Source organism: Lampris incognitus, chromosome 13 (assembly GCF_029633865.1).
Source record: "Lampris incognitus isolate fLamInc1 chromosome 13, fLamInc1.hap2, whole genome shotgun sequence".
Classification (NCBI taxonomy): domain Eukaryota; kingdom Metazoa; phylum Chordata; class Actinopteri; order Lampriformes; family Lampridae; genus Lampris; species Lampris incognitus.
The window spans coordinates 22,432,148-22,458,435 of NC_079223.1; the positions used below are offsets into that span (position 1 = coordinate 22,432,148).

The 26,288-nt window shown below is 42.6% G+C and overlaps 1 protein-coding gene across 1 annotated transcript in view; it reads left to right on the forward strand.

The window, feature by feature from the left end:
- The window catches only part of LOC130122476 (pro-neuregulin-3, membrane-bound isoform), a 583,791-nt gene that overhangs the window by 296,714 nt on the left and 260,789 nt on the right, over positions 1 to 26,288 (forward strand). The window lies entirely within an intron of this gene.

A 26,288-nucleotide genomic window follows, 5' to 3' on the forward strand; every position in this document is an offset into this window, starting at 1 on the left:
ATACAGAGCAAAGATTTGTCTCTTGTCTATTTTGCGAGGTGACACTGCACTTCGTGTAGAAAAAAGTTGAAGACAATTTAACTCTGGCAGTGGGCAGGCATGTGTGTGAGACAAACATGGCCATGACAGTTTCACGGGATTGCGCCCACTTGTTGCTCCGCCTAAAAGATTGCCTGCAACTCCCTACCTGCCTGCTCACCTCTCATTGAAAATGAATTACTTTGGCACATCAATTGCTCCACATTTGAAGTGTTTCTGGTATAGTAATGTTAAACCAAGCAAACGACTTCAACTCTAGAAGATAACAGAGTAATCGAAAACCGGGTGTTTTATATGGGTGTTTCAATGGAGCTGCATCTTAAATTACTCTCTGATTGGTGCGCGATGCTTAGCTCTATGTTGATTGGACAGCTGCTCAAGTTCACAGCCATATTGAATGGCGTCCAAGTGGACCAGCAACACTCCAACTAACCTGGCATGAACCCAAGCCAAGGTAAGAATTGGTTAGGTGTGTGTGTGTGTTCATGTGTTGGCTGTGTGTATGGAGTATGTAGTTCATGTATGGAGTAGGATAGGTAGTTATTGTATTTCTTTTTATTTATTTATTTCTGGTTCTTGCTACCATTCTGATTCTCCTCTTCTCGTAATTCATTGTTATTGCCTTTTTAAACCATGATAAAACATTGTGGTTTTGACATTGGAAACAACACGTCTTTGACTTTCATTAGTGAAAGAACCTGTGTGCCCTTTATTGGGTTAGTGTCTAATATTGTGAAACTGTGAGTATTTCCTTGGGTGGAAGTCCCGGCGTGGCATAGTCAGGCTATATTCGTAAATCTGACCTAAGCTGCTGCTCCCACCACATGTGTAAACTGCATACTTTTGCAAACCCTGATGTTGCATTGATTCCAAATATGTGCACGTGAGGAATTCATGACAGTAAACATTTTTGCGTCTGCGCATGTGTGTGTTTGTACATTATGCATGCTTACTTGCTTGGGCATGCACGCTTGTGTGCACATGCCGGGTAGGGAGGGTTCAGCAGGAGCTAAGATCAATAGACAGAAGCAAGGCTCAGGCTCTCTCTCTCTCTCTCCCTCTCTTACTCACTCACTCACTCACTCACTCACTCACACACACACAGAGAAACAGTAGCCTGTTGTGACTGAAGCCAAGTCAGAGGATGACAGTGAAGGGCAGTGGACATAACCCTTCTCACACTGCCTGCAGGGGACAACTGTTTGGTAACACACAACTGCTTATATGCTCACGGGAGGACAGGAGGGAAAGAAAAGGTTGGAGATGGTTGTTTGGGTGGTGTGTGGGCAGTTGTGTAGAGAGGTGGACAGAAAGAGGTCATGGTGAAGAGATGGTTCAGGAAGAAGTGAAAAAAGGGAAGTTAGAGAAGGATTAAACGGAAGTTATATGGACAAAGTAGAATTTGCCCACTGAACCATTTTGTGGGGAAATGTGAGATGTCTAGGTGACAATTTAAAGGCTGAATTAGTGCTCTAATGTAAGCCTGCAGAGAACTGTGGCAACAATGCCTTCTGTTCGGTTCTGTTTGACTTCCCTGTCTCTGCACTGAGTTATCAATTGAAGGACTGGAGGGAAGACTTTTTGATCTTCTTATTTAGGACATTTCTGGGTCTGCCGATGGATTATTTAGACATTGAAGCACATTGGATTTGATTTGGCAGTTAATGAGAAATGTGCCTTTTAGGATCCATCACTGTCGCCCCCTAACGTGGGTTTTCGTTGTGGTATTTCATCCCACAGACAGTCATTGATTCCCTGTCCACACCAGAGATCCAGTTCAACAAAATTGTCATGCAAACCACTTGTCGAAATGTGTGAACACAACACATGAATATAAATGGGAGAGAAATGCCGGTGCCGCTGGCTTAAATAAAAGTCTGGCCTGCTCATGCCCCCGTGTGTCAATGTGTTTCAGAGTAAATGTGTGTGGATGTGTTTTCTGCTTTGACTAGCACAGGAGGAAATGGTTCAGAGTAACCATTTGGCTCAACACAGGACATCTGAGAATATGATCCTGGACTAAGCACCCTGTGCATTACTGAGTCTGTTTCAAGTCAAGACCCTGCAGTGTGTCTTTTTGGATATGTCTGTAAAATATTTGATAAAAAAAGGACTATTTTGTGTGCAATCCATAACAAAAGAGAAGTATTTGATTATTTTTTTTCCCACCATGCAAGTCAGGGACGTTTTGTAACATGGTGATAGATAGATGATGGACTTAAGATACTTCAAGTCTGGCCCTCTTCCAGTCTGGATAAATGGTTTTAATTTGGCAACGATTTCCCTGCTCACTAACTTAAACAAATGCATTGATCCACACACACGCACACGCACGCATGTGCGCGCGCACACACACACACACGTACACACACAAACTGCTGCTCTCTTTGGCTGTGGTTTTCATCAAAAAACATTGCGTGCTTTGCTTTAACGATTGACCTCAATTCACATAGTCTAGTATTGAGCTAACAGAGGACCAGAGCACACAGTCTGCTGTTTAAACAGGCAGTAATTGCAGAAGAACCAAGAGCCATAATTTAAATCAGATAGATAACAAAATAAACTGTACTGAAATTCAGCTCTGTTGGTGAAAAAAAAAGATAATGGGACAGGGGGCGTCTGGGTAGCGTGGCGGTCTATTCTGTTGTCTACCAACATGGGGCTCGCCAGATCGAATCCCTGTGTTACCTCCAGCTTGGTCGGGCATCCCCGCAGACACGATTGGCCGTGTCTGCGGGTGCCTCTTCAGGGGGGAACCGGGGGAATAGTGTGATCCTTCCACGCGCTACGTTCCCCTGGTGAAACTCCTCACTGTCAGGTGAAAAGAGGCGGCTGCTGGCGACTCCACCTGTATCAGAGGAGGCATGTGGTAGTCTGCAGCACTCCCCGGATCGGTAAAGGGGGTGGAGCAGCGACCGGGATAGCTCGGAAGAGTGGGGTAATTGGATGAGTAAAATTGGGGAGAAAAAGAGGGGGGGGGACAAATGGGACAGATTAAATCCACACTAGTAAATCAGAGAAAAGTAATGAGAGGAAGACAGGAAAAAGATGAGCATAAATGGGTGTATAGGGGACAAAAAGCCAAAGCTATAAAATAGAACGGTAGAGATAGGAGTAGGCAGATGCACACAGAATATGCACAAAGGCAAAAATGCAGAGGTGCAGCTATGAAGACAGACATGAGTTCATAACCAGGAATAAACAGCCAGACGTTAGAGACTGAAAAGCCATGTAAATTTAAAGATTGGGGGAATGACTCACGTATAGACAATGAATTGAGTGAATGAATGGAAAGAGGGGCCTCAAACTTGTGCCAGTGTAACTGCTGAGTATCAGGCTTACTCATAATTACCCCATTTATACTGCAGGATTAACAGGACAGAAATAGACCCACCACTGGAGAAATCCGGCCCAGGCTCAGTACTGGGTGGTGTGTGTGTGTGTGTGCGTGTGTAAGGGAATTTGTTAGTATGGCAAAGGGAATGAGGGAGAAAAGAGGGTGAGGGTGATTTATTAGTCTTATGTAACAACATGGCAACCATCCATCGCTGGCAAAATTGACACCAAAAGTATGTGTGCATTCACAAATACCTGTACACACACACAGACACACAAATAAATGCAAGCATGAATACCCACAATTTGTCTAGAGAACACATCAATCTGTAAAGGGGGAAATTTGGAGTGTTGCTACGTGTACTGCTGGAAAGATGGAGCACCGACAGATGCAGTAGATATGTAAATGGGGTTTCATTCTAAATCTTGTGCAAAAGGTAAATGATTATTTTGGTGTGCTGGTGAAGAATATAGGTACTCGTGTGATGACAGTCTGGATATGGTGGTGTGATTATGTTAGTGAGTAAATGCGGGTGTCTTTTAACTGGAATCCCTTATGTCCAAGGATGAATTCAGATAAATAAGGTACCAGAACTGTGTTATGTATGGCCTCTTTTGTGTTATGTGAGACAAGTGTTTGTCCATACTGATAATGTAATAATAATGGTACCGCTTCAAATTGTGTTAGGCACAATGCGATGTATGTGGGTCATATTTAGCAGCACATTATATTAACAAGGAGGCAAACTAAAGATAGAGAAAAGCCTCGATTTTAATCTTATATTTCTCAGTAATTCCCACTCATTCAGTTACATCTATTTCACTCGTAAGTTGCTCACTTATTGCTGTGTAGTGAATGGCCTATAATTTAAAGCGTTACGCACAAATTGGACTTTCATCTTTCCTTTTTTTGCATTCTAAGGTATTAATCACTGAAAGCTGAATCAGTTCATCCGGACACAATGTTTATTGTCAGATAAGTTTCATCACTCATCGCACTGACTTCTTCAGTCTCAACTAACTGCAGGTATCCTCACCCTTATACACGAGACAGCTGCATAACGACCGAAACTAACGATCAGTTTCATATGCAAATAGGGGTGGCCAGTAACTAGAGTTACAATGGCCATGTGTACTACGTTTGCAATGACAGCATTGTAAGATGGTGACAGATGTACTCTTAGCCCCCCTCCTCCTCCGCCCCAGTTCAGGGATGGTCGTTCCCTCTTCACATAGATGGCCTCTTTGACTCCCTGTTCAAACCAGTGTTCCTCCCTATCAAGGATGTGCACATCTTCATCCTTGGAAGAGTGGCCACTGGCCTGTAGATGGGTGTAGACTGTGGAGTCCTGGCCTGACGCGTTAGCTCTCCTGTGTTGTGTCATCCTCTTGACCAGCATCTGTTTAGTTTCCCTAATGTACAAGTCACGGCAATCCGCCCTCTAAGCTATTAAGGCTTCACATTTTCAGCATCACAAGAAGCATCAGAAGAGGCTAAAGACAGCATGTCCTGCTGTGCTGTGTGTTTCTCACTGTTCTTCTCCCTGTTTTGAAAAATATTTACACTGGGGCTGGGTTCATCTCTGCTCTTTGAAAGATGAACTTTCAAGAACCCAAACCCAATTAGTTGTTGTTGCTAATGGTTAATTATGTCATAGTTTAATAGCCAAAAACCGATTTTCCCCTGTTGACTAAGAAAGTTAGTCAAATATTGATAAAATGTTGTCCTGCAATGAGACCAGATCCTAAATGTCTTAGAAGCACTATTTCTATGTATCTGAAGAAATAAAATAGGCAAATAAATAAATCAGTAGATACATAGATGGATGGCTGGATAGATAGATAGATAGATAGATAGATAGATAGATAGATAGATAGATAGATAGATAGATAGATAGATAGATAGATAGATAGATAGATAACATTTTTTTAAAATAGTTGATCGACAGGCTCTCATCATGTGTATCAATTGGTACTACTCATTCGCCAGAATAAAATGTTGGCATTTCACATTTCTGCAAACCATGGATACGTTTCTGAATCAAAAACATGTTTCACATCAACATTTCAACTTACAGCCAATGTTGGTGGAGCTTGCGTCACCATCACATAACTGAATGCCCTGGATGGTCAGCAGGATTGCTATATGTAAAGGTGACTTTGTTTTAAAAACAAACAAACAAAATAATCATTTCATGTATTGGCCTCCAAAGGACTCAGCCTTGGCACAAGTTAAGTTCCAGAGAGCCCTTTGGATGCCCGACACATGAAATGAAAGTTATTTTGTTTGTTTGTTTGTTTTTAAAATGAGTCACCTTTACATATTGAAATCCTGCTGACCATCCAGGGCATTACTACAGGCATGGGGCTTGAATTGCTTGGGTTAGGGTTAGGTCTAAAAAGAAAGATCTTACATTTCATCAGGAAAATAAGCTTCAAAGTAGGCCAAAATTACCATTTTGGTTGTAAATTAGTAAACAGTTATTACCTTAAATAACATTTGTCATTATTTCTATTTTTTTTGGATTCTTTCCCCCTTTTTTTCCCCAATTGTATCCAGCCATTTACCCCACTCTTCTGAGCCATCCTGGTCACTGCTCCACCCCTTCTGCAGACTACCACGTCTCCTCTGATACATGTGGAGTCGCCAGCCACTTCTTTTCACCTGACAGAAAGGAGTTTTGCCAGGGGAACGTAGCATGTGGGAGGATCACACTATTCCCCCCAGTTCCCCCTCCCCCTTGAACAGGCGCCCCGACCAGCCAGAGGAGGCACTAGTGCAGTGACCAGGACACATACCCACATTCAGTTTCCCACCCCCAGACACAGCTAGTTGTGTCTGCAGGGATGCCCAACCAAGCGGGAGGTAACACGGGGATTTGAACCGCTGATCCTCATGTTGGTGGGCAATATAGACCACCATGATACCCAGATGCCGTTTGTCACTATTTCCATAAAAGCAGACAAACAAGCAAAAGACCTTTCATTTCATGTGTCAGGCCTCCAACGGGCTTGCTGAAAGTAAGCCTGAGCCAAGGCTTTGTCTATGAAATGTAAAAATTAAAACTTTATTGTAGGATTAAACCAAATACATCGTTGGAAAGGTCTAGAACTGTAGAGTAACATTATGTTAGTCTGAAGATTGTAAATGGCTTCTGCTTTGAAATATACACCTATGAACCTTAACCTCAGTGCATGTTGGAAGACTTGCCATTCAGCAACAGAAGGGGCTACATACATGGGACTAATGTTATAGAGAGCTCTTGACTTCAGCTATCTGACTATACCATATGGGTATAGTCACCAAGTGGGGGTGCTGTCAAATATGGTCAAAATTAGTTTTCACCCATTTAATAATTAGATATTTAAAATCTGATCACACAAATGTGTTTCTCATTCCCTTAAACCCCTCAGTGTACTCTCAACTATTTACAACCTCCAATTCAAGGAAATCTACTAATATTTTAAAAACTACAATTCCCTTGAGCCGCGCCATAAGCTTTATAAAAATTGGCACCATAGTTGTAGTTTTTCCGGTTTTCAAATTAGCATTGTAAATAGGGTGGTTAAAATATATATCTACAGAATATAACACATATTTACTGCTGCCGAAACATAAATTACACTGCATTTAGATCATATATTTGAAAAAAGGTGTACACATGTTGATTTATTCAGGATTTTTTTAGCCACTATCTTAAAAAAGAGTTTTGGGGTTGTGTTCAATATCGGAAACGTTGCAGTCTAACAATTGTCTGGTGAGACCTGACAGACATTCATTGAACAAAGTGTATGAAAATAAAATGTACATTTCACCCTAGAAATGTATCAAAACCCATTTTAATGCCAAAACCATCTTGAAATATTGCATTTTCCACTGAGAACAAAAGCAATGTCGGGCATTTTTTTTTCTTTTTCTGCAAACAAACAAAAAAGCTGCAAACTAATTTCCCTGCATGGAACAATAAAGATACTTTGACTTTGAAACAGAAACTTGACAGTCGCGTGATGTGGAGGCAGGATCCAACAGCATTGGCTATAAATTGAAATGTTGGTATGAAATGTATTTGCGGTCCAGAAATGTTGGAATTTTTCATCCATGGTTTGCAGAAATAAAAAATGCCAACATTTTTTTTCTTTTTTCTTTTGGTGATTGGGTTGATCGGTAACGCCAAGTTTACCCTTCTTAGGGGTCACGTTTTTTGTACTCTTTAGCCTTACAGAAGATTGATGGTTCCACACAGTTAGATCCAGGTGGCTCAAAACCTATATAGATCAAGGTTATCCTAACAAGTATTTGCTTCAGTAGCACTTCATCCTACCAGTCAATATTTGCAGTATGTATGGGGGCCAACTGCTTTGCACTGGTCTTTGGAAATGAGGACATGCATTTCCTGAATCACCCACTGCAAAGGTTTATCCACCACAGAGATGGTAAACATTCACCAGAAGATTGGAATCGGGATGCATCACTACATCAAAGTCGGAATTACTTCCCATACACAAATTCTTTAACTGGTACTATTCGCCATAGCAACTACAACATGTTTCTTGGTACTGAGGCTCCATCCCTGGTATGAGGACAACATAGATGAATAATTTATCAGTGTTTTCACCATATCGTAGGGCCATGCAGCTTTAAAGATCTTCTTTTTCAATATAGAGAACACAGTCTGTAGCATATACTCAAAGCCTTTGCCCCATGTTTTCAGCTCGTGTGTACCAAAATACTTTGCTTGTTTTTGCATGCAGAGAGGAAGCTTTTTCTCTCATATAAAGTAGCAGCAGAGTAAATATACAAAATATGCACACAAAAAAGAGACGTGATACTGAGTTTGCTTGCAGGTTTTTTGTTTTGTTTGTTTTTGGTTTTGTTTTTTCTGACCATTTTACATTTTGTGCTCAGCACATGCCATGCCGTGACGGTCTTGGTGTTTTTGTATTTTTGATCATTTTCATTTGATTACATTTTAGACTCCTTTCACCACATGCATTCAGGGAGTGGGGAAGGTAAGTCCTCCTGCATGGCAAGCCATGCCTGATGCAATGTTCCATGTTTTTGCACACAGTACTTGCAGAGCTTGATCTGAGTGTATTGACTGGGATTGGCATTCCTGTCAGAAAATCTCGCTGAAAATACATACATTTTGCTCGCCTTGAGGCAGACGTAAAATGAAAAAGCAGATGCCTTTTGCAAATGTACCTGCTGAAAGGCCTCACAGCATCCAGCTAATAATGCATTTGACGTACAAGCAATAGTGCGGGTTTAGTAGAGGTGGCTTCTAGTCAGCTCCAGATAAGCTATCTTCCAGCTCAAGTTGAATCATTTTCTTGTCTTTTTCTGTTCAGGCCCATGTGGTGTTATGTTCTGCTCTACTCCATAAAGTTTTCTTTTCCTCATTTCTGCTCTGTCCTGTAATGTTCTGTTCTTTTTCTTTTGTTTTATCCTGAGCTGTTCTGTTCTATAACGATACTCTGAGCTTTCTTAAAAGAAATAAATCGAGTAAAGCTGTCAGAGTGAAATGGTGCTGACTGTAGCAAGCAAACAATCTCATGGCTGTCAACTCAGTCATCTTCTGGAAAGCTCTCCGGAGACATCCGTCAGCTCACCCTCCCACTGCAATTATACTAATGCTGGGCAGCAAATGTGTGGAGTTCTCTAATTATATTACAAAAAGACTTAGTGCTTTCTTGTAGATATTTGAACTAGGTTTTCATCGACTGATTGACTGGTTTAGGAAGTGGCTGACGGGCTGGCTGACCGACAGAATAGAGGGTAGCGATCACTAATCACATTGTGGGGAATTGATCATTGATCTTGGCTACCGACACGGTTGCACATGCAGCCCTTTGGAGCCAGACGGACACTCAGAGAAAGCCTCAGACACACACGATTAATTTTTATATCTATTCCTTTTCTCCCATCCTGCCTTCTCTAGTCTGCTCAGGGGCCTTTCATTTCTGAAGAAAAAAAAAGGACAATGATTTACTCCCCACCTTTGTCACACTGTCATACTCTCACATTGGTACAGCCAGTCAGCCCTTCTTCTTTTTGCCCTTCTTTCTGCACAAATCAGACTCATACATATACATATCATATCATACACCATTTTTATTTGCCGAGTAATTGTATCCACACAGAATAATTTGACTTAGTGGGTTATCCAAAATAATAGCAAATTAGTATATCTAAGAATGAATACACATTATCTCATAAGTTTACAAATAGGACCACATTTATTTTTGTGTTTTCAGAACACCAGCTAAGGGGTGCGGTGGGGCATTGTTAGCTGATGGGGTGGTGGTGGTGGTGGTGGGGGGTCGATGAAAGACGTTGGGGAGTGGGGGACCAGGGAAGATAGGGTGCCAGGTGGCTGTAGTGTGAAGGCTTGGCCTGCAGCCTGTGTAACCTGCAGTGGAAGCTGTAGAGATCTTTTGTCATTTGAGGTTTACTGTGTGAATGCTGGGGGGGGGGGGCTTTCCTCTTTTTATAAATGAGTCCCGTGAAAGCCTGTACTCACTTTTGTTGAGTCTCTGGCTGGGCCTTTGACAGAAGGTTGTTGGCTGAAACCCGTTCTTTCATCCTGTCCAGTACCTCTGCTTATTTCAGCAGCTCTTATGCAAAATATTATATTGTGGCTCTGATTTTGAGCAGACTGTTCTCCTGCCTTATGTCCATTATGGATAATTGCTTACTCTCCCTTTAAAGTGCCCTCATTCTCATTCCTTTACTCTTGAATCAGTCTCTTTCCTCTCATTTAAAAAAAAAAAATATATAGATTTGCGTCTCCTCGTAGCTGTAAGAGGAAGGAAAGGGTAAATTAAGCCCATTTAAGAGAATAGCTCCCGGCCATTCTTCGATGACATCAATTTCTAACTTTCAACAAGGGAAAGTAAGAATAAATGATAAACGAATAAATGAATGAACAAATAAATATATGAATAGGACCTTCAATTCCTCTGAATGGTATCTACGACAGGAATGGTGTTCTAAATATGATAGAAATCGTATGGAGGTACTTCTCTTCCTGGTGCAGGATATACACTCACTGGCCACTTTATTAGGTACACCTTGCTAGTACCGGGTTGGACTCCCTTTTGCCTTCAGAACTGCCTTAATCCTTCGTGGCATAGATTCAACAAGGTACTGGAAACATTCTTCAGAGAGTTTGGTCCATATTGACATGATAGCATCACGCAGTTGCTGCAGATTTGTCGGCTGCACATCCATGATGCGAATCTCCCGGTCCACCACATCCCAAAGGTGCTCTATTGGATTGAGATCTGGTGACTGTGGAGGCCATTTGAGTACAGTGAACTCATTGTCATGTTCAAGAAACCAGTCTGAGATGATTCGAGCTTTATGACATGGCGCGTTATCCTGCTGGAAGTAGCCATCAGAAGATGGGAACACTGTGGTCATAAAGGGATGGACATGGTCAGCAACAATACTCAGGTAGGCTGTGGCGTTGACACGATGCTCAATTGGTACTAAGGGGCCCAAAGTGTGCCAAGAAAATATCCCCCACACCATTACACCACCACCACCAGCCTGAACCGTTGATACAAGGCAGGATGGATCCATGCTTTCATGTTGTTGACGCCAAATTCTGACCCTACCATCCGAATGTCGCAGCAGAAATCGAGACTCATCAGACCAGGCAACGTTTTTCCAATCTTCTATTGTCCAATTTTGGTGAGCCTGTGCGAATTGTAGCCTCAGTTTCCTGTTCTTAGCTGACAGGAGTGGCACCCGGTGTGGTCTTCTGCTGCTGTAGCCCATCTGCCTCAAGGTTCGACGTGTTGTGCGTTCAGAGATGCTCTTCTGCATACCTCGGTTGTAATGAGTGGTTATTTGAGTTACTGTTGCCTTTCTATCAGCTCGAACCAGTCTGGCCATTCTCCTCTGACCTCTGGCATCAACAAGGCATTTTCACCCACAGAACTGCCGCTCCTGGATATTTTCTCTTTTTCGGACCATTCTCTGTAAACCCTAGAGATGGTTGTGCGTGAAAATCCCAGTAGATCAGCAGTTTCTGAAATACTCAGACCAGCCCGTCTGGCACCAACAACCATGCCACGTTCAAAGTCACTTAAATCACCTTTCTTCCCCATTCTGATGCTCGGTTTGAACTGCAGTAGATTGCCTTGACCATGTCTACATGCCTAAATGCATTGAGTTGCTGCCATGTGATTGGCTGATTAGAAATTTGCGTTGACGAGCAGTTGGACAGGTGGGCCTAATAAAGTGGCCGGTGAGTGTATACGTAAATCCGTCTATGTGGTTGTGCATACGTGCATGCAAGCACATGTGTATGTATTTGCTTGTGAGATGTGCATTTTGGGGGTTTAGCTTTCATGTAGCATACTGCTGCAAAGAGAACAGGATGGGGAGAAGAGAGAGAGAAGAGAGTTTTTGTGTGTTCAAAGAGATGGATTTTAGAAGTGCTATTGCAAGATTGCTGGAATTGAAGTAGAAGTCATTACAAAGGTCAAATGAGTGAGCCCTCTTGTCTGGGACTGTGTCTGTCTGGTAGTGTGTGTGTGTGTGTGTGTGTGTGTGTGTGTGTGTGTGTGTGTGTGTGTGTGTGTGTGTGTGTGTGTGTGAACACTACATTGAGTAATAAAAGCTGTGGGGTATGAGAACTAAAGATTGCTTCTCATGTTCCATATAAGACAGCATGGGGGCGGATATTCAATTAAGCCATATCAGATACAGGTCTCTGTGTGTATGTGCATGTGTGTATGCTTTGCATGATATTTCACGTGCATGGACATGTGCGACTATCCAGTGAGCCTCTCCTCAGTGAGAGGCCTTTGTTGATAATGTTACCACGTCATGTCTCTCACACTCAGCTTGCAAGCAAAGCTTTACAGAAAGCTATTATCAACAGCAAACGATACAGCAGCTTCTCTAGAGGTTGGCCCTTACACTTACGGTGCATAACAGTATACAGACATGGCCCTATCAATTTCTCTGTGAAGGATGCATGGGGCTGTGTCTGTCCTCAACAGCCCTCTTACAATGACAGAAAACCAGATAATCCATTTCTGCAACATGCTTGTCTTTGTCACATGCTGCGCATTTTCAGCAGCCACAAATGCAAAATTTACTATAATTTCTGTCTTTCAGTGATATTAGATTATACCCTCAAACAGTACCCAGGGAGATTGGAGATTCAGCTGCCACTGGATCATATTGGCTTGATTAGTCCGAAGGTGGCCATCTCAGATGCCATGAATTTGATTTATTGTTGATGATTGTGAGTCAAGCTCTGTGCAAAACGTGCATTGTGCCGTACAATTAAATGAACTTCCAACTGTTGTTCTCGCAGACCAGCTGAATACCTGAGGTTTTTCATTATACTTTGGTGAATGGGCTTTGGAGAAGCTGTGAAGGCTTCCCCATCGACCATATCCCAAACATGTGCTGATCTGAAACGCTGTCCTGTGTTTCGTGCATGCTGTGCTGCTGAAATCTTACAGATCGAAGGCTTGTGTACTAAGTGAACAAATTTTGTAATTCTGTTGTCCGTGTGTCATTTCTCCTTGGTCTTGTAGGTGCAACAGGCTTATGAAAGCAGTCTCATTAAATCAGTCTCATAAATATATTGACCATTCATTTTGGTGTTTAATATGTTATAAGTAAACTACTAAAATTGATGGACTAATCAAATCACTCTCATTAAGTCTCATAAAATAATTCTCATAAAATTATTAAAGAGGTACTAAACACTTAAACGTGTTTTGTTTTTGTTTTTTTTTAGCTTGAAACTAAATTATATGACTATGTGTTGATGAAACACACCAGTGCTGGTGTTAATGTCGCTCTTCCTTACCAATTTTATAAAAATCGGCATTTCATGAGTTGACAATGGCTCAACACGCCATCTACTGTTTCAAATCAGCTCTGAATCTTGCAATACCAATGCTGACGTAAAGTCGACAGGTTGGGCGTTATCTAAATCGTAAAATAAAATAAAAGAGAATATTAACAACCTCTAATTAGAGATAGGCGACCCACCTCCCCCTTCCGTCTGCGGCGCATCCACGTCACGGTGGTCCTGGAATGTTATTCGCGGGGTGGTGTTTCACGCTGTGCCGGAAGGCGGCGACCACGGCCATGTGCACGGCAACTCCGGACGCGCGCTGGGCCCCTCTCGCAGATCTCCACAGCCACGCCCCTCCATGCCAGTGATGATCAATACACCAAAGGGATATCAGGTAGCGAGGCTGTGCAAATATTGATGCCAGGAGAACATAGAGAGAGAGAGAGAGAGAGAGAGAGAGAGAGAGAGAGAGAGAGAGAGAGAGAGAGAGAGAGAGAGAGAGAGAGAGAGAGAGAGAGAGAGAGAGAGAGAGAGAGAGAGAGAGAGAGAGAGAGAGAGAGAGAGAGAGCAGCGCAATCAATCAATTAATCAAGTTGCACATATAGCGCTTTTCTAGTTGCAACAGCCACTCAAAGCGCTTTATATTTCTGGTCAAATCTGAATTTCAGACACCTGCTATAACAGAGCACAAGCCATTTTCTGTACAATCGCTGTATTTGAAAATAATTTTAAAAACAAAGAAACAAAAATGAAAGTAGCAAATGACCAAAAGAAGAGTAGACGGTCTGTCGTGGATCAACTGAAAAGCAAATGAATTCAAACAATAATACTTTTCTCAAGTAACAAGGGAAGACTCAAACCAGCAGCGAGGCTACAATATAAGCGGGTAAGGCAGCCGCATTGGGGCCCGCAACAGTTTAGGGCCTGCACGCATGGACCCCTCTGTATCTCGCCACTATCGTATCAAGATCTCGAGCGGGATGTTCAAAAATGTGTGACGTGTGCCCACGCGTAATCACAGACGAGCGTACTACTGCATAGTACGCAGAGAATAGACGACTTCACACAGCCCGAAGAGTGCACCTATGATAAAAGTAGAACTTATTTAGCTGGCTGCTAATCAACCTACGCACTTGTGTTTTGTGTCTATAAGACATGAATAATGTTGTCAATGTGCAGGTGCGCCGTCACCGATTATGTTAAGTAGGCTAGCTAGACTATCGCTATCTTGGCTTCGCTATTATGGCTCCTCTTCTATAGCACGGTGGTCTGTTTTCCTATCAATCATTTCATTAGGCGTCAATTGTGCAGAGCATTTCGCTGTTGCTTGTTGTTTTAAAGCTGCGTAATTACCTACTGACATTATGTTAACGTTACGTCTGGTTGTGATGGGAAAATTTAAAATTAAAATTATTTTTTAAAATGAAAAAATAAAATAAAACTAACCTGCCTATGTAACACTTCCTACGTGAATCACTCTGTATTTAGATCAAGGATGATTTCAACACTTTTCTTCCATGAGATAATCAAACCGACACCCATCACCCTTCTGAAGCATCATGAGTCCTTGTCCGATGAACAGCGTGGGGCGTGGGTTCGGGAAACAGTTTCTTTTCCGTCACAAATCATCAGCTGAAAGGGCTTTAATGCTCCGTCGGTCATTGAATGATCTCGAAAGAGTCTAAGATACAAGCGTCGACATTTATGAAAATTAAAAGGGATCCGGTCGCATTCTCTTTCTGTGAAAACTGTGGGGCTTGCAGGAAATGTTAACCGGTTATCGCAGCCAGTTAGTGGATGAACAAGACTAGGTTGTCTTCCAATAAAACCAGGGCCGGCGGTTGGTTATGTGAAGACACGTGGTCCTTGGTTCTTCTGCAGGAAAGGGTCTATCTAGGTGCGTGTGGTGTGCACGGTTCCACAGCGAGAGAGGGCGGATTTCAATCCCGCCACTGTTTTAATAAGGGTGAAATTGCATCACTGGATACAGTATTACTATAACCAATGCTATTACAGTGTAAGGTGAGACAGCGGGTGAAGATCACATGTGAGGCTGAGCAGAGAGTTATGGGTTTGTAGCCCACGGGCAGCACCGGTCCCTACAATCTGGACATTTTCTTTTGATTTTTTGATTTTGATATACTCTATTGATCCCCGTATGGAAAGTACGCTCTGCATTTAGCCCATCCCAGCTCTGTAGCTAGGAGCAGTGGGCAGCCACCTTGCTGTACCCGGGGACCAACTCCAGTTCATTTTGCCATGCTGTGGTCAAGGGCACACACAGGAGTGTTAAACCCTAACATGCATGCCTTTTGTTGATGGTGGGGCAAACTGAAGCACCCGAAGAAAACCCACCGCAGACACGGGGAGAACATGCAAACGCCACACAGAGGATGACCTGGGACCACCCCTAAGGTTGGACAACCCTGGGGGTTCGAACCCAGGACCTTCTTGCTGTGAGGCGACAGCGCTAACCACTGGGCCACCGTGGCACCCAATAGATTTAGCCAACAATCAGATTTTCTCCTGTGCACCCTGCTAATAATAGAAGTAGTCTAGTTATAATAATAGTAGCCATTATCATGATGATGATCATCATATGGATATGTTGCCCTTGTTATCAACCATGACAAAAAAAGATTCACATATAAAAGGAAAGATAGACAGAGAAAGAAACGGCAGAATGGGAACTCCCTCCAGAAATTCAGTGCACTCCACAGGTAATGAATGATATGTTTGTGTACGCAATGAAAAATAAAACGTCCATTTCAGCACCCAAAAAAAAAAAAAATCCCCCAGCGATGAAGTACTGGATTGATGTCTGCCTGTTTATTTTGCCCCTCGATGCTGAATTTCAAAGTGATTTTCCACTCCAGCAATCGTTGGGCTCCGAAAGGATTCTCCTCACTCTAAGCAAATACATAATCTTTAGACAGTGAAGGTGCTTCCACGGCATGCAAATTAAACGCACCTGAATAGATTCCATTACCAGTTTCTGCAGCAGAGCTTCTCGTCAAGGCCGAACAATCTCGCACCGGGGGATCCAGATATATTTACAGTTCGACGCAAAACTTTCCACATTAATCAAGGTGAAAGCATTCATGTATCACTGCATTTCTTTAAGTGCCCTTAAATCCTTGTAAGTATTTGTAAAGCCGGTTGTCGAAGTGATTGACCCTGTTTTAATTGGATATCAAATGTACATTCTCTGTTATATGAGCTAGTAAAAAGAAAAAAAATCATACAGCTCCTGCTATGGTTTTTTTTCTGGCCCTAAGTTTATTTCTTTGAAATCCATGGTTTTTCAGGATCCTGATCAAAATTGCCTTTATGTGTACCATGGTAAAAATTACTTTCATAACTTTATCCAATGGTTTAGAAAATGCCTTCTTGTGTCTCTTTGCCTAGCTCTCGATCCTCTTGTGCTTGTCCCCTTTATCTCTTCTTCTCTGTCTTCTTTTATGACCTCTCCATCTCCTACATTGTTAGCTCTCTGTTTTTGCCTCATTTTGCTGGTCTTTTATTTTCTCTCTCCCCATTTGGACAGAATAATTCCGGTGCTCAGCTGAGGTTGTCTATAGATATTTCGTTGAGCTTGTGTGTGTTTGTGTGGGATACAGAAATGAAAGAGGGATGTATTGAAGACAATGCTGCCAACATGTAGTATAGCTTTAGACAAAAAAAATATGAAAGGACAGTAGATGGAGACTGAAGGCACCAGAGGATAGACGAAAGGAAGCTGGTTTGATGGGTTTCCTCTGCTGAGTCAGATACAGCGTGAATCTAATTCCTGGACATAATGTGAATTATGCACATTCCCCCTCACCAAGCAAGTCGCTCGTCCTTTGTGCAGGTTGGTGGGGATGGAGAGGTTTCCTGTTGGCCTCGGGTTGGATTAAAAATGTCTCTCCTGCTGCTCCATGTTAAATGTACAGAGTATCTGCTTGGCTCACCTCCAATGCAGCAGTAGTAGTCAAGGAGTTGTCGCATCCCTGGGCATGGGGAATTAGCTCATTAACCTTTCAGAGCTTGAGCAGGGGAATTATTTACAGGTTGTTTAATGTTGAAAAGACTCTGCAGGCTGAGAGGGAACAAAAGAGTGCCATCGTGCAGGTGGCAAAAGAGGACAAAACGCACATTGTGAAAATGCTGAAGTTATCTGATGGCGGTCAGGTATTTCTTGTGCCAATCAATAATTTACAAATGCAGTATATTCTGTTTCCCTTTTAATGCACCTATCTATCTATCTATCTATCTATCTATCTATCTATCTATCTATCTATCTATCTATCTATCTATCTATCTATCTGCCTGTCTGCCTATCTGTCTGTCTGTACCTGTGTGATCACCATACATTAAGAGTGACAGCATGAAAAATTGACAGGTAAGGTTACCTCCAAAGACAAAGAGGGAGCCTCAGCCTCACCTGACTATTTTGCTCAGCGCAGCACTCCACCACTGTCACTGTGATGGATTTCCCCCACCTGGCACCTGGCACTGCTGGCTGGAGGAGAGAAGGAGTGGAGGGGGGAAAGTTGATGAGGAGAAGGGAAAGAGGGGGAGGAAGGTGAGGAGAGAACAAATGAGGATAGAGAAGTGAGAACGAGAAGTATATATGGGGACAGAGATGAAGGGCGAGACAGAGCTGCAGAAGTAGGGGGGGGGAGTGGTCAGGGTATATTTTGCATACATAGATAATTGTGCTCAGATCATTAATTTTATCACTGTATTTGTGTTGGTGTATCTCTGACTGTGACTGTTTTCGACTGTGTGACTTTAAGTGTGTGTGTGTGGGGGGGGGGGGGCTTAGCGTGTGGTTGTGACCGAGCATGCATGTGAATTTAGTTTTTAATAAGGGTGGTAAAAAAAGCAAAGTAGCAGGTGCAGGGGTATAGCCGTCTGCATTCTCTGACATTAATTTCAGCCCTATTGAGCAATTAACACTGTCTGTCACGACTGGGAGACAAAGCGATTCAGCAGGAAATGGAAAGAGGGAGATTGCAATCAGAGCGGCAGTACCGGACAGCCGGTATGACAGAAGACAAAATGACAAAACTGACAGAGAGAAAAAGAGGAGAACAACAGAGAGAGGAGAGAGGGAGCATGGTGATGGACCGGGTGAGCCTAAGAAAAAAGAGTGATAGAGAGAAGGGTAGAAGAAGTGAGAGAGAGAGAGCAAAATAAGGGTGAATAGAGATCATGCAGATGTCATGCATTGAGCCATAAAAGGTCACCAAGTGCATGCTCCTGGCAGCCGCTATTTGACTGACAAAATGATCTGCTGCTCCCAGTGTGTGTGTGTGTGTGTGTGTGTGTGTGTGTGTGTGTGTGTGTGTGTGTGTGTGGGTGCGTGCGTGCGTGCGTGCGTGCGTGTGTGTGTGTGGATGGGTATTTTCACAGATGGTTTTCTACTGGCAGTGTCTGTGGATAGCTCTCTGTGTAGATGTGCTGAATACTCGCCACCTTATTAGGGTTTTAATTAGAAAACTGTGTTTAACTAACGGCCTTCTGTGGTCGGAACGCCAAACTAAAGCCTGCATAACTTACAGGACGTTTGGTACTTGGGCAGCTTTGCCTCGTTGCACCTGTCTATTACAAAGATAATGCATCTGTCCCTCATTTCAAACATTAGTTGAGTCGTAAATGACATGAAACCCTATCCTGAAAATCAGCTTTACTTGTAGTTCACTTCTGATAAGGGTGTGCAGGCAGAGCTGCCACTGTCTGCAATAGGCTGTCAATGCAACATTGAAATGAACTCGGCAGTAATATAAACCATCTAAACCTTAAAAAGAGACACTGCACAGCCATTAATAGGTCGAAAAGCTACACAGGTTAGCTTTTTTTTTCTGCATCCAAAAATGAAAACGTATCCTCGTTATACATCTGCTTGACTTAACTAAGTACTTGGATAGATTCTGTGGGATCTTGACAGACTGCTCTTGCACAGCACATTGTCTTATCCTGCCCACATATAATTTTCTTTTTTTTCCTGCATGAGTTGCCCTGGTTAATAATAGTTGCTCTATATCCAGCTCATGTTGCGGATTTCTTTTTTCATCTTTGTAAGACCCTTCTCTTCACCGCTTCCCTCTCGATAATGGAAATGATCGCACCCACTTTGATACCATAACGATCTCTTCGAACATGATTTTGAAATCAAAAGGAGAAATTGTATGCAAGACCACTTTCTTTTTTTCTTCTTTTTTTTTACATTTGGCTTCCTGAATTTGTCGTTAAATCGGTTTTTTTTCCCCGCTCCTAATCTTATTTTGCACTATCACGTCGATGTCTATGCACTGTACACCTGCTATCTGTACCAAATGCATTCGTTTTTACTCAGAGGAAAAGAATGTGAAAGTTTTAGTGGTAAATATTTCAGCTAAACATTCTGGTCTTTGAAGAGAGAAACACTGAGTCACAAGGGTTCTCATTTCTCGCCTGTAGCTCAGGTAAAGTGCATCCGCAATGACGCTTGTTATAATTCAGGGCACATTTTGTGTCTTCTCTCTCCCCTTCTCTGTTCTCTGTGTCCTAATGCACGAAAGCAAAAAGAATAGTGTAGCATAGCACCAGTTCCCCACAGGGTTTCCTTCGGAGAGCCGTCTCTACATGTAGGGAAAGTTAGTGAAGTTCAGTAGCAAAACCCAGTGAAACAGAGACCTCACACATAAAGCTAGCACAGAGAAGCTACAAAGACCGCAGCTGCTAACAAGAGCTGGCCTGTTTCTACTGCAATGAGAGTCATTTTGCAAAAAAAAAAAAACAAAAAAAAATTCCAAGAAAAAAAATAGTCAAATCCTCTGTGAAGCCAAGGAAAGTGTCACAGAGACAACTTCTCCGGCAAAGCAGTCAGATTAATGAAAGAAACCAGCGAAGCAGAGATGTTCCTGCTTCACTAACTAATATAGCTCAGTGGCTCTCTTAACTCATTGATAAGAGACAGTTACAGATTATTACACATTTATGAAACTGTCCATGCTCCACCTAGTCTTTCCAACCATGTGCACTCCCGGCCTTTTCTCAGCCTGAGGATGATTGACATATCTTACCATTCAGGAAATGAGTTCAGCCCTCCAGTGCAATTTAGTCCCACGTTCTGTCAGTTTGATTGATTGAGAGAGATTGCTATGTCAAAGTAAAATTACTTCAGAATAAAAGCTCGAGCATGTATTCTATCTTTATATACTCAATGATATCTGATGTGGTTGTGTATACACATATGAAGGTACCATGGTTGAAATACTCCATCTGATGTGTTCTTGCGTGTGTGTGTGTGTGTGTGTGTGTGTGTGTGTGGTTGCGTGCTTGGGCTTGTGCTTGTCATGTACTTTTTCCTTGTTTGTAGCGTATGCATGTGTGTATGTGCCCTCCGTGTCTGTGATAGATGATATTATTACAAACAGCTAGTTTGGAGGGAAGAGCGAAAGGCGGCACGAGTAAGATGGAGGAATGTGGTTAGAAAAAGAGAAAGAGAAGAGAAGTTAAAGATGGGAAAAGGGAGAGAGTAGGGGTTTAGGAAAAAGATTCAGCATGGGTAGAGGAAGAGAGAATGACATACACATTAACAAAGCAAGAGAAAGAAAGGGTAGAGAGGAAAACAGTCACTAGCTTCTTCCAATTCCTTGATTTGATGAGGCCCTGGCTGCTGGATGTGTGGTAAAATCAGGTTGGTGCACCATAGAAAATACTTTCTGCATTGTTGACCCTCTTCTTTTATTTGGCCTTCAGGCAACAACAGTCTGATGCCTGGTTTGACAATTCGTGTTGACGTGTTTTGTGGAATCCGGCCCCCTGGAAGCGGATTCACTTGCGTGTTTGTTTTTACACTTGCCTTATGTCGTTTGGAGGGCTGCCCTTAAGGAAACTAAAGTCATGGTTAGCAGATGTCAGGGATGCTGTTAATTTACTGTTCACTGAGTAAAATCAGGAATACTAACCAATGCAAGCAGCTGTGGTATTAGAAATACACTGCGTATCCTGTGATAGTTAAGTGCTGGATGTAGCGGGTTTGTTCAACGCTGTACTATGTTATAGAAGAAAATCATGGATGACCACAAAGGTTACAGGAGTTATGTATGCCTACCGCAGCCTAATAAGCCATAAAAACGTTTCTGATTTCCTCACTGAGTATTCAGGAAAAAAAAAAATCTGAGGTCCTTTCAGCGAGCTACGCAATATAATGACCTACCATATTCAGGAACACTTTGTCATTTCATATCATGTTCTTGCGCACATGAAATGAAACGAAATGCCTATTCCCCAACCCACAGCAGTGCAACATACAGACAAAAACACATTCAAGAACTACAAGAACACACATATTCAAACTAACACATATATCCAAACTAAACAACAACAAAAAAAATCACTGTCCAAGCGAACAAACGCAAGCCAGGATGACTGTCAGAACCGCCAGTCTGCATGGGCTAGCAGTTAGCCTAGCATGCCCCGATTACACGTCCTGTCAGACCACTCTCCGTGTTTCCTCCTCGGGTGCAGCTCCAGGCAGGGGCCGTGGTCTCTGTGGCAACCAGAAAAAGCAGACCAAGCCCTCCCAGCCGATGCAGCACCAGCTCTCCCAGCCAAACACCTTTGACACACCTTCCCGCACTCCACATGACAACATCAAAAACACCGCAGTCAATGCCAGGTGAGGCCACCGCCAGACTGCCCTCAGTCTTATCGGAATTGCAGGTCTGCATGGGCTAGCAGTTAACTTAGCCTGCCCCGCTTCTGCGTCCTGTCGGACCACTCTCGATGTTACCTCCTCGGGTGCAGCTCCGGGCAAGGCCATGGTCCCTGGGCCCACAGCACAGCAGACCAAGCTCTCGCAGCCGATCCAGCGCCAGCTCTCCCAGCCAACAAACGAAGACAAAAACTTGGATGCAGACATGGACAAAGACACTGCATCGACGGTACTGGGTGAGGCCACCGCAAATCTGAATTCGCGCAGCCATCTTCCCACACTGGTACTGGGTGAGGCCGCTGCTCAAGTGAATTCGCGCCGCCATCTTCCCACCCCGGAAGTGGTAAGTGGTATTAAAGCTGCTACAAATAGTTTATCACTTGTCGGTCACAATTTAACCTTGGTGCCACTATACAAACACATGACCATCATATTAGGCGGCACGGTGGTGCATTGGTTAGCGCTGTCGCCTCACAGCAAGAAGGTCCTGGGTTCGAACCCCAGGGGTTGTGCAGGTTTGGGGTCATTCCAGGTCATGCTTTCTGTGTGGAGTTTGCATGTTCTCCTCGTGTCTGCGGTGGGTTTTCTCTGGGTGCTCCGGTTTCCCCCACCATCAAAAGAAACATGCATGTTAGGGTTTATACTCCTGTCAGTGTCCCTGACCAAGGCAATGGGAAAAGAATTGGAGTTGGTCCCTGGGCGCAGCATGAAGGCGGCAGCGCACTGCTCTTAGCTACACAGATCACAGCTAGGATGGGTTAATTTGCAGTAAGATAATTTCCCCAAGGGGATTAAGAAGGGAAACTTAATATTACTATGACCAACACAATAAGGACACTGTCAGCGAGCAGATTAGATATTGCTGAATCTAAATGCCTGTCTCCAGGTCAAATTCCCTGTGAAATCTAACGAAACAATTTACGGCAGACAGACGGGATGCATAGGCACCAATGTATATTATCTCATCGCTGTATATCTTGCAAACACCTGTTTTTCCCAAATATCACTACATCTCCGACTCTTCAATCAGTGGTTGAATGTGGAGTTTTGCGACAATGTAGTCATAAATGAAGCTGTAGCGCGAAACACTACCACTATTGTCTACCGCATTACGCAGTGTCAACTAAAATCCAAAACTCGTTGTAGCATCTTTAAGTTGGTATGTATAGTTTTCTGCTACTCATCATTGCCAAAGGAACACCTTCCTCTTGCTGTTTGCTGCCTAATTTTTGCAGTCCTGCATGCCGTTGTCTAATCTGCCATTAAAAAGTTTATTCGGAAAAAAAGACAGGATTTATGTGTAAAAATAAGGTGATTTCTTGTCAGACTGGAATGAACTGACAGCTCCTCTCCATAAAGACTACACTCATAGCAGGAATTCACAAATAGAGGGTTAACTGCTCACAAATAACCAGTCAAGTCCTCTCGCTCTCTCGCTCTCTCTCACTTGTCCTCTCCATGTGTGGTGTGATTAGAAGCCCAGGGCCATTGGTGCCACAGAGTGAGGACAATGGAGTCTGTCCCAAAAGTAATAGCTTCTTCTCAACTTAATTAAGAAACGCACTCTGCATTTCATGTAAGCGTAGGATAAAGCTAACAAACTGATCACAAATTGGATGTGTGTGTGCGCGTGCGCGTGCACCTGAGAGTCTTCCGGTTGCCTTGGTGTTAGAGGATTATAGATTCAAAAAGGGTAAGAAACTGATCGAATCTGCTTCATTGATAACTATTCAGGCAGCGAAGATGCTTCCCCCCCCCCACACACAGTAAAGGAATGAAGGAATGACATCATCATCCCCCCCACCACGGGCAACAACGTTAACCAGTCGACTAAAGGGTCCGAGCCGTTAGTCAAGGGCTAGCGAGTCTATTTATCCGGCACGTTACTACACTACCCCGCTGCTTTGGGAAGCGCATCCCCGCGCTTCAGCATGTCAGCTCTGGGTACACGCGCTTCCGATGGCCTCACGGTCTCACCTTCCCACTTCTGAGACACACACACACACACACATATATATATATATATATATATATATATATATATATATATATATACTAGAAGAACCCCGCTACAATGTAGCGATTTGGTTATCCACCCGTCTAAATCTCCCTCCTCTTCATCCTGCCAGCTAACCGCCTTCCCCCTGCCCCTAAACCCCCCCCACTCCAACTCCCTCCCCCCAAATGCTCAGAATCATCTGAAATGCCGAGAAAAGTGGTTTTTAGCCATTTTTAGAAAATGCATATTTTGCATAATTATTATAATTATATTTTAATTTTCTGCTGTTTTTCTGGTCCTCTCTGGAACAATACCTACCACCTCCCAAAAAAATTAGGATCATAAGTGCATTTTGCAAAAATGCATATATTTTGCATAATGCCAAAACATTTCTGTCCCAGAAATTTTTTTTTATATAGGTGAAAAAATCAAAGATGCTCAGAATCATCTGAAATGCCGAGAAACGTGGTTTTTAGCCATTTTTAGAAAAATGCATATTTTGCATATTTAGGCATAATTATGCATAATTTTAATTTTCTGGGATTTTTCTCTTACTCTCTGAGACAATACCTACCACCTCCAAAAAGAATTAGGATCATAAGTGCTTTAGTTTTCGGTCCCACTATCTACACTAACTAACACACACACACACACTAACACCACACACACACACACATTACGAAAATATATGAGTAGATATATAGCGTCTTTTTTTTCCTGAAACCGTCAATGGTGTTGTTATAAGTGCTCAACTAATGAGGAGCGGAATATCAATACAGATGCAGGAAAAAAAGTTTTAATATATACATAGTAGTACAGGCCTGTTTCGTGCGTCGCACACTCAGCAGCTGCTAATGTATTGAATCACATTAGCAGCGGGCTGTACTGCAATGTATCAAAACTTTTTTTTCCTGCATCTGTATTATATATATATACATACATCCATCCATTATCTGAACAGCTTATCCTGCTCTCAGGGTCGCGGGGATGTGTGTGTGTGTGTGTGTGTGTGTGTGTGTGTATATATATATATATATATATATATATATATATATATATATATATATATATATACACAAGTCTGCATTGTCAGTGAAGTCTTCAGCGATTGCTTCTTCGGACTGTATGAGACGTTGAGACGTCACTTGTGAATTAAAATGGTGAATAACGTAATATTAATGAGTAAATAAGTTTATTAAAATATGCTTATGTTTAACTAGCATGTTTACATGAGAAATCACTGCTTTATTATTATGTCATGATACAGACTTTTATTTTGAAGTTGCATCTCTGCCAGAATACTTTCCTGTTTTGATTTGCGCCTTTTGGTGCGTGATTTCTGACGATGCGGTTAGAGAAGAAAAGACGAAGTTTGAATTGTTTGTTTTAAAACCTTGTTTTTATTTGTGAGTGAAGAGTCAGTAAAGTGCTTTTGGAACGTTCAAACACTTGTACATGTAGTCATTCATGTCTTCCACTACATTTCTTTGGTGCTGAAACCCGGGAGAAGGAATTACTTTGAATTCAGGTTTGACCAGAAATGTAAAGCGCTTTGAGTGGCTGTTGCAGCTAGAAAAGCGCTATATAAAATGCTGCTTGATTGATTGAAATGAAATAAGTTGGAAGCTAACCTGTAGAAATGGCCGAAGGATATGACAGGTTGAAGCATAAACGTGCTGCAATTCGCACATCTATGGCAAAGCTATTGACTTGGGTTGAAGAGAAAATAAGCAAGGAAGACCCAGACTGTGATAAGCTGTGTGAAATGTTGTCAATCTTGTCCACGAAGGAGGAAAATAATTGGCTTGGACCAAGGTATTGAGGAGGGAACTCTGAATGAGTAATATGCAGTGGAAATTGAAAGCACCTGGATTGCCAGGATTGCATTATTCTGTGGAAAACGTGCTACCAGATTGATTCAAAGGAGTATGTATGGACAACACGAGTACGCGTGTGAGTAACGTAAGTGCAAACTCTTTCCGATTTATGAGCAGTTTTTCAAGCTGCCAAAATTAGTAACTGAGAAATTTCATGGAGAACTAAGCCAGGGGCAGGAATTCTGGAGCCAGTATGACACTGCTATTCATAATAATGATGCGCTGTGCAAGAAGGAAACATTTACTTAGTTGAAATCCTATCTAACTGGAGCAGCAGCAAAGGCAGCAGCGGGGCTCACGTTTACTGACAGTAATTATGATGCAGCAATTGATTTGCTTAGAAATAGATTTGAAAGAAAGGACATTGTAGTCAGTGCGCACATGTCAAAATTACTGAACCTGACTCCTGTGAAAAGGTCTTCAGATATTGCAGCCCTAAGACATTTGTATGATGAATGTGAAATTCAGATACGATTCCTGTGACACATATGGTAGTTTAGTGTCCAGTAATAATGCAG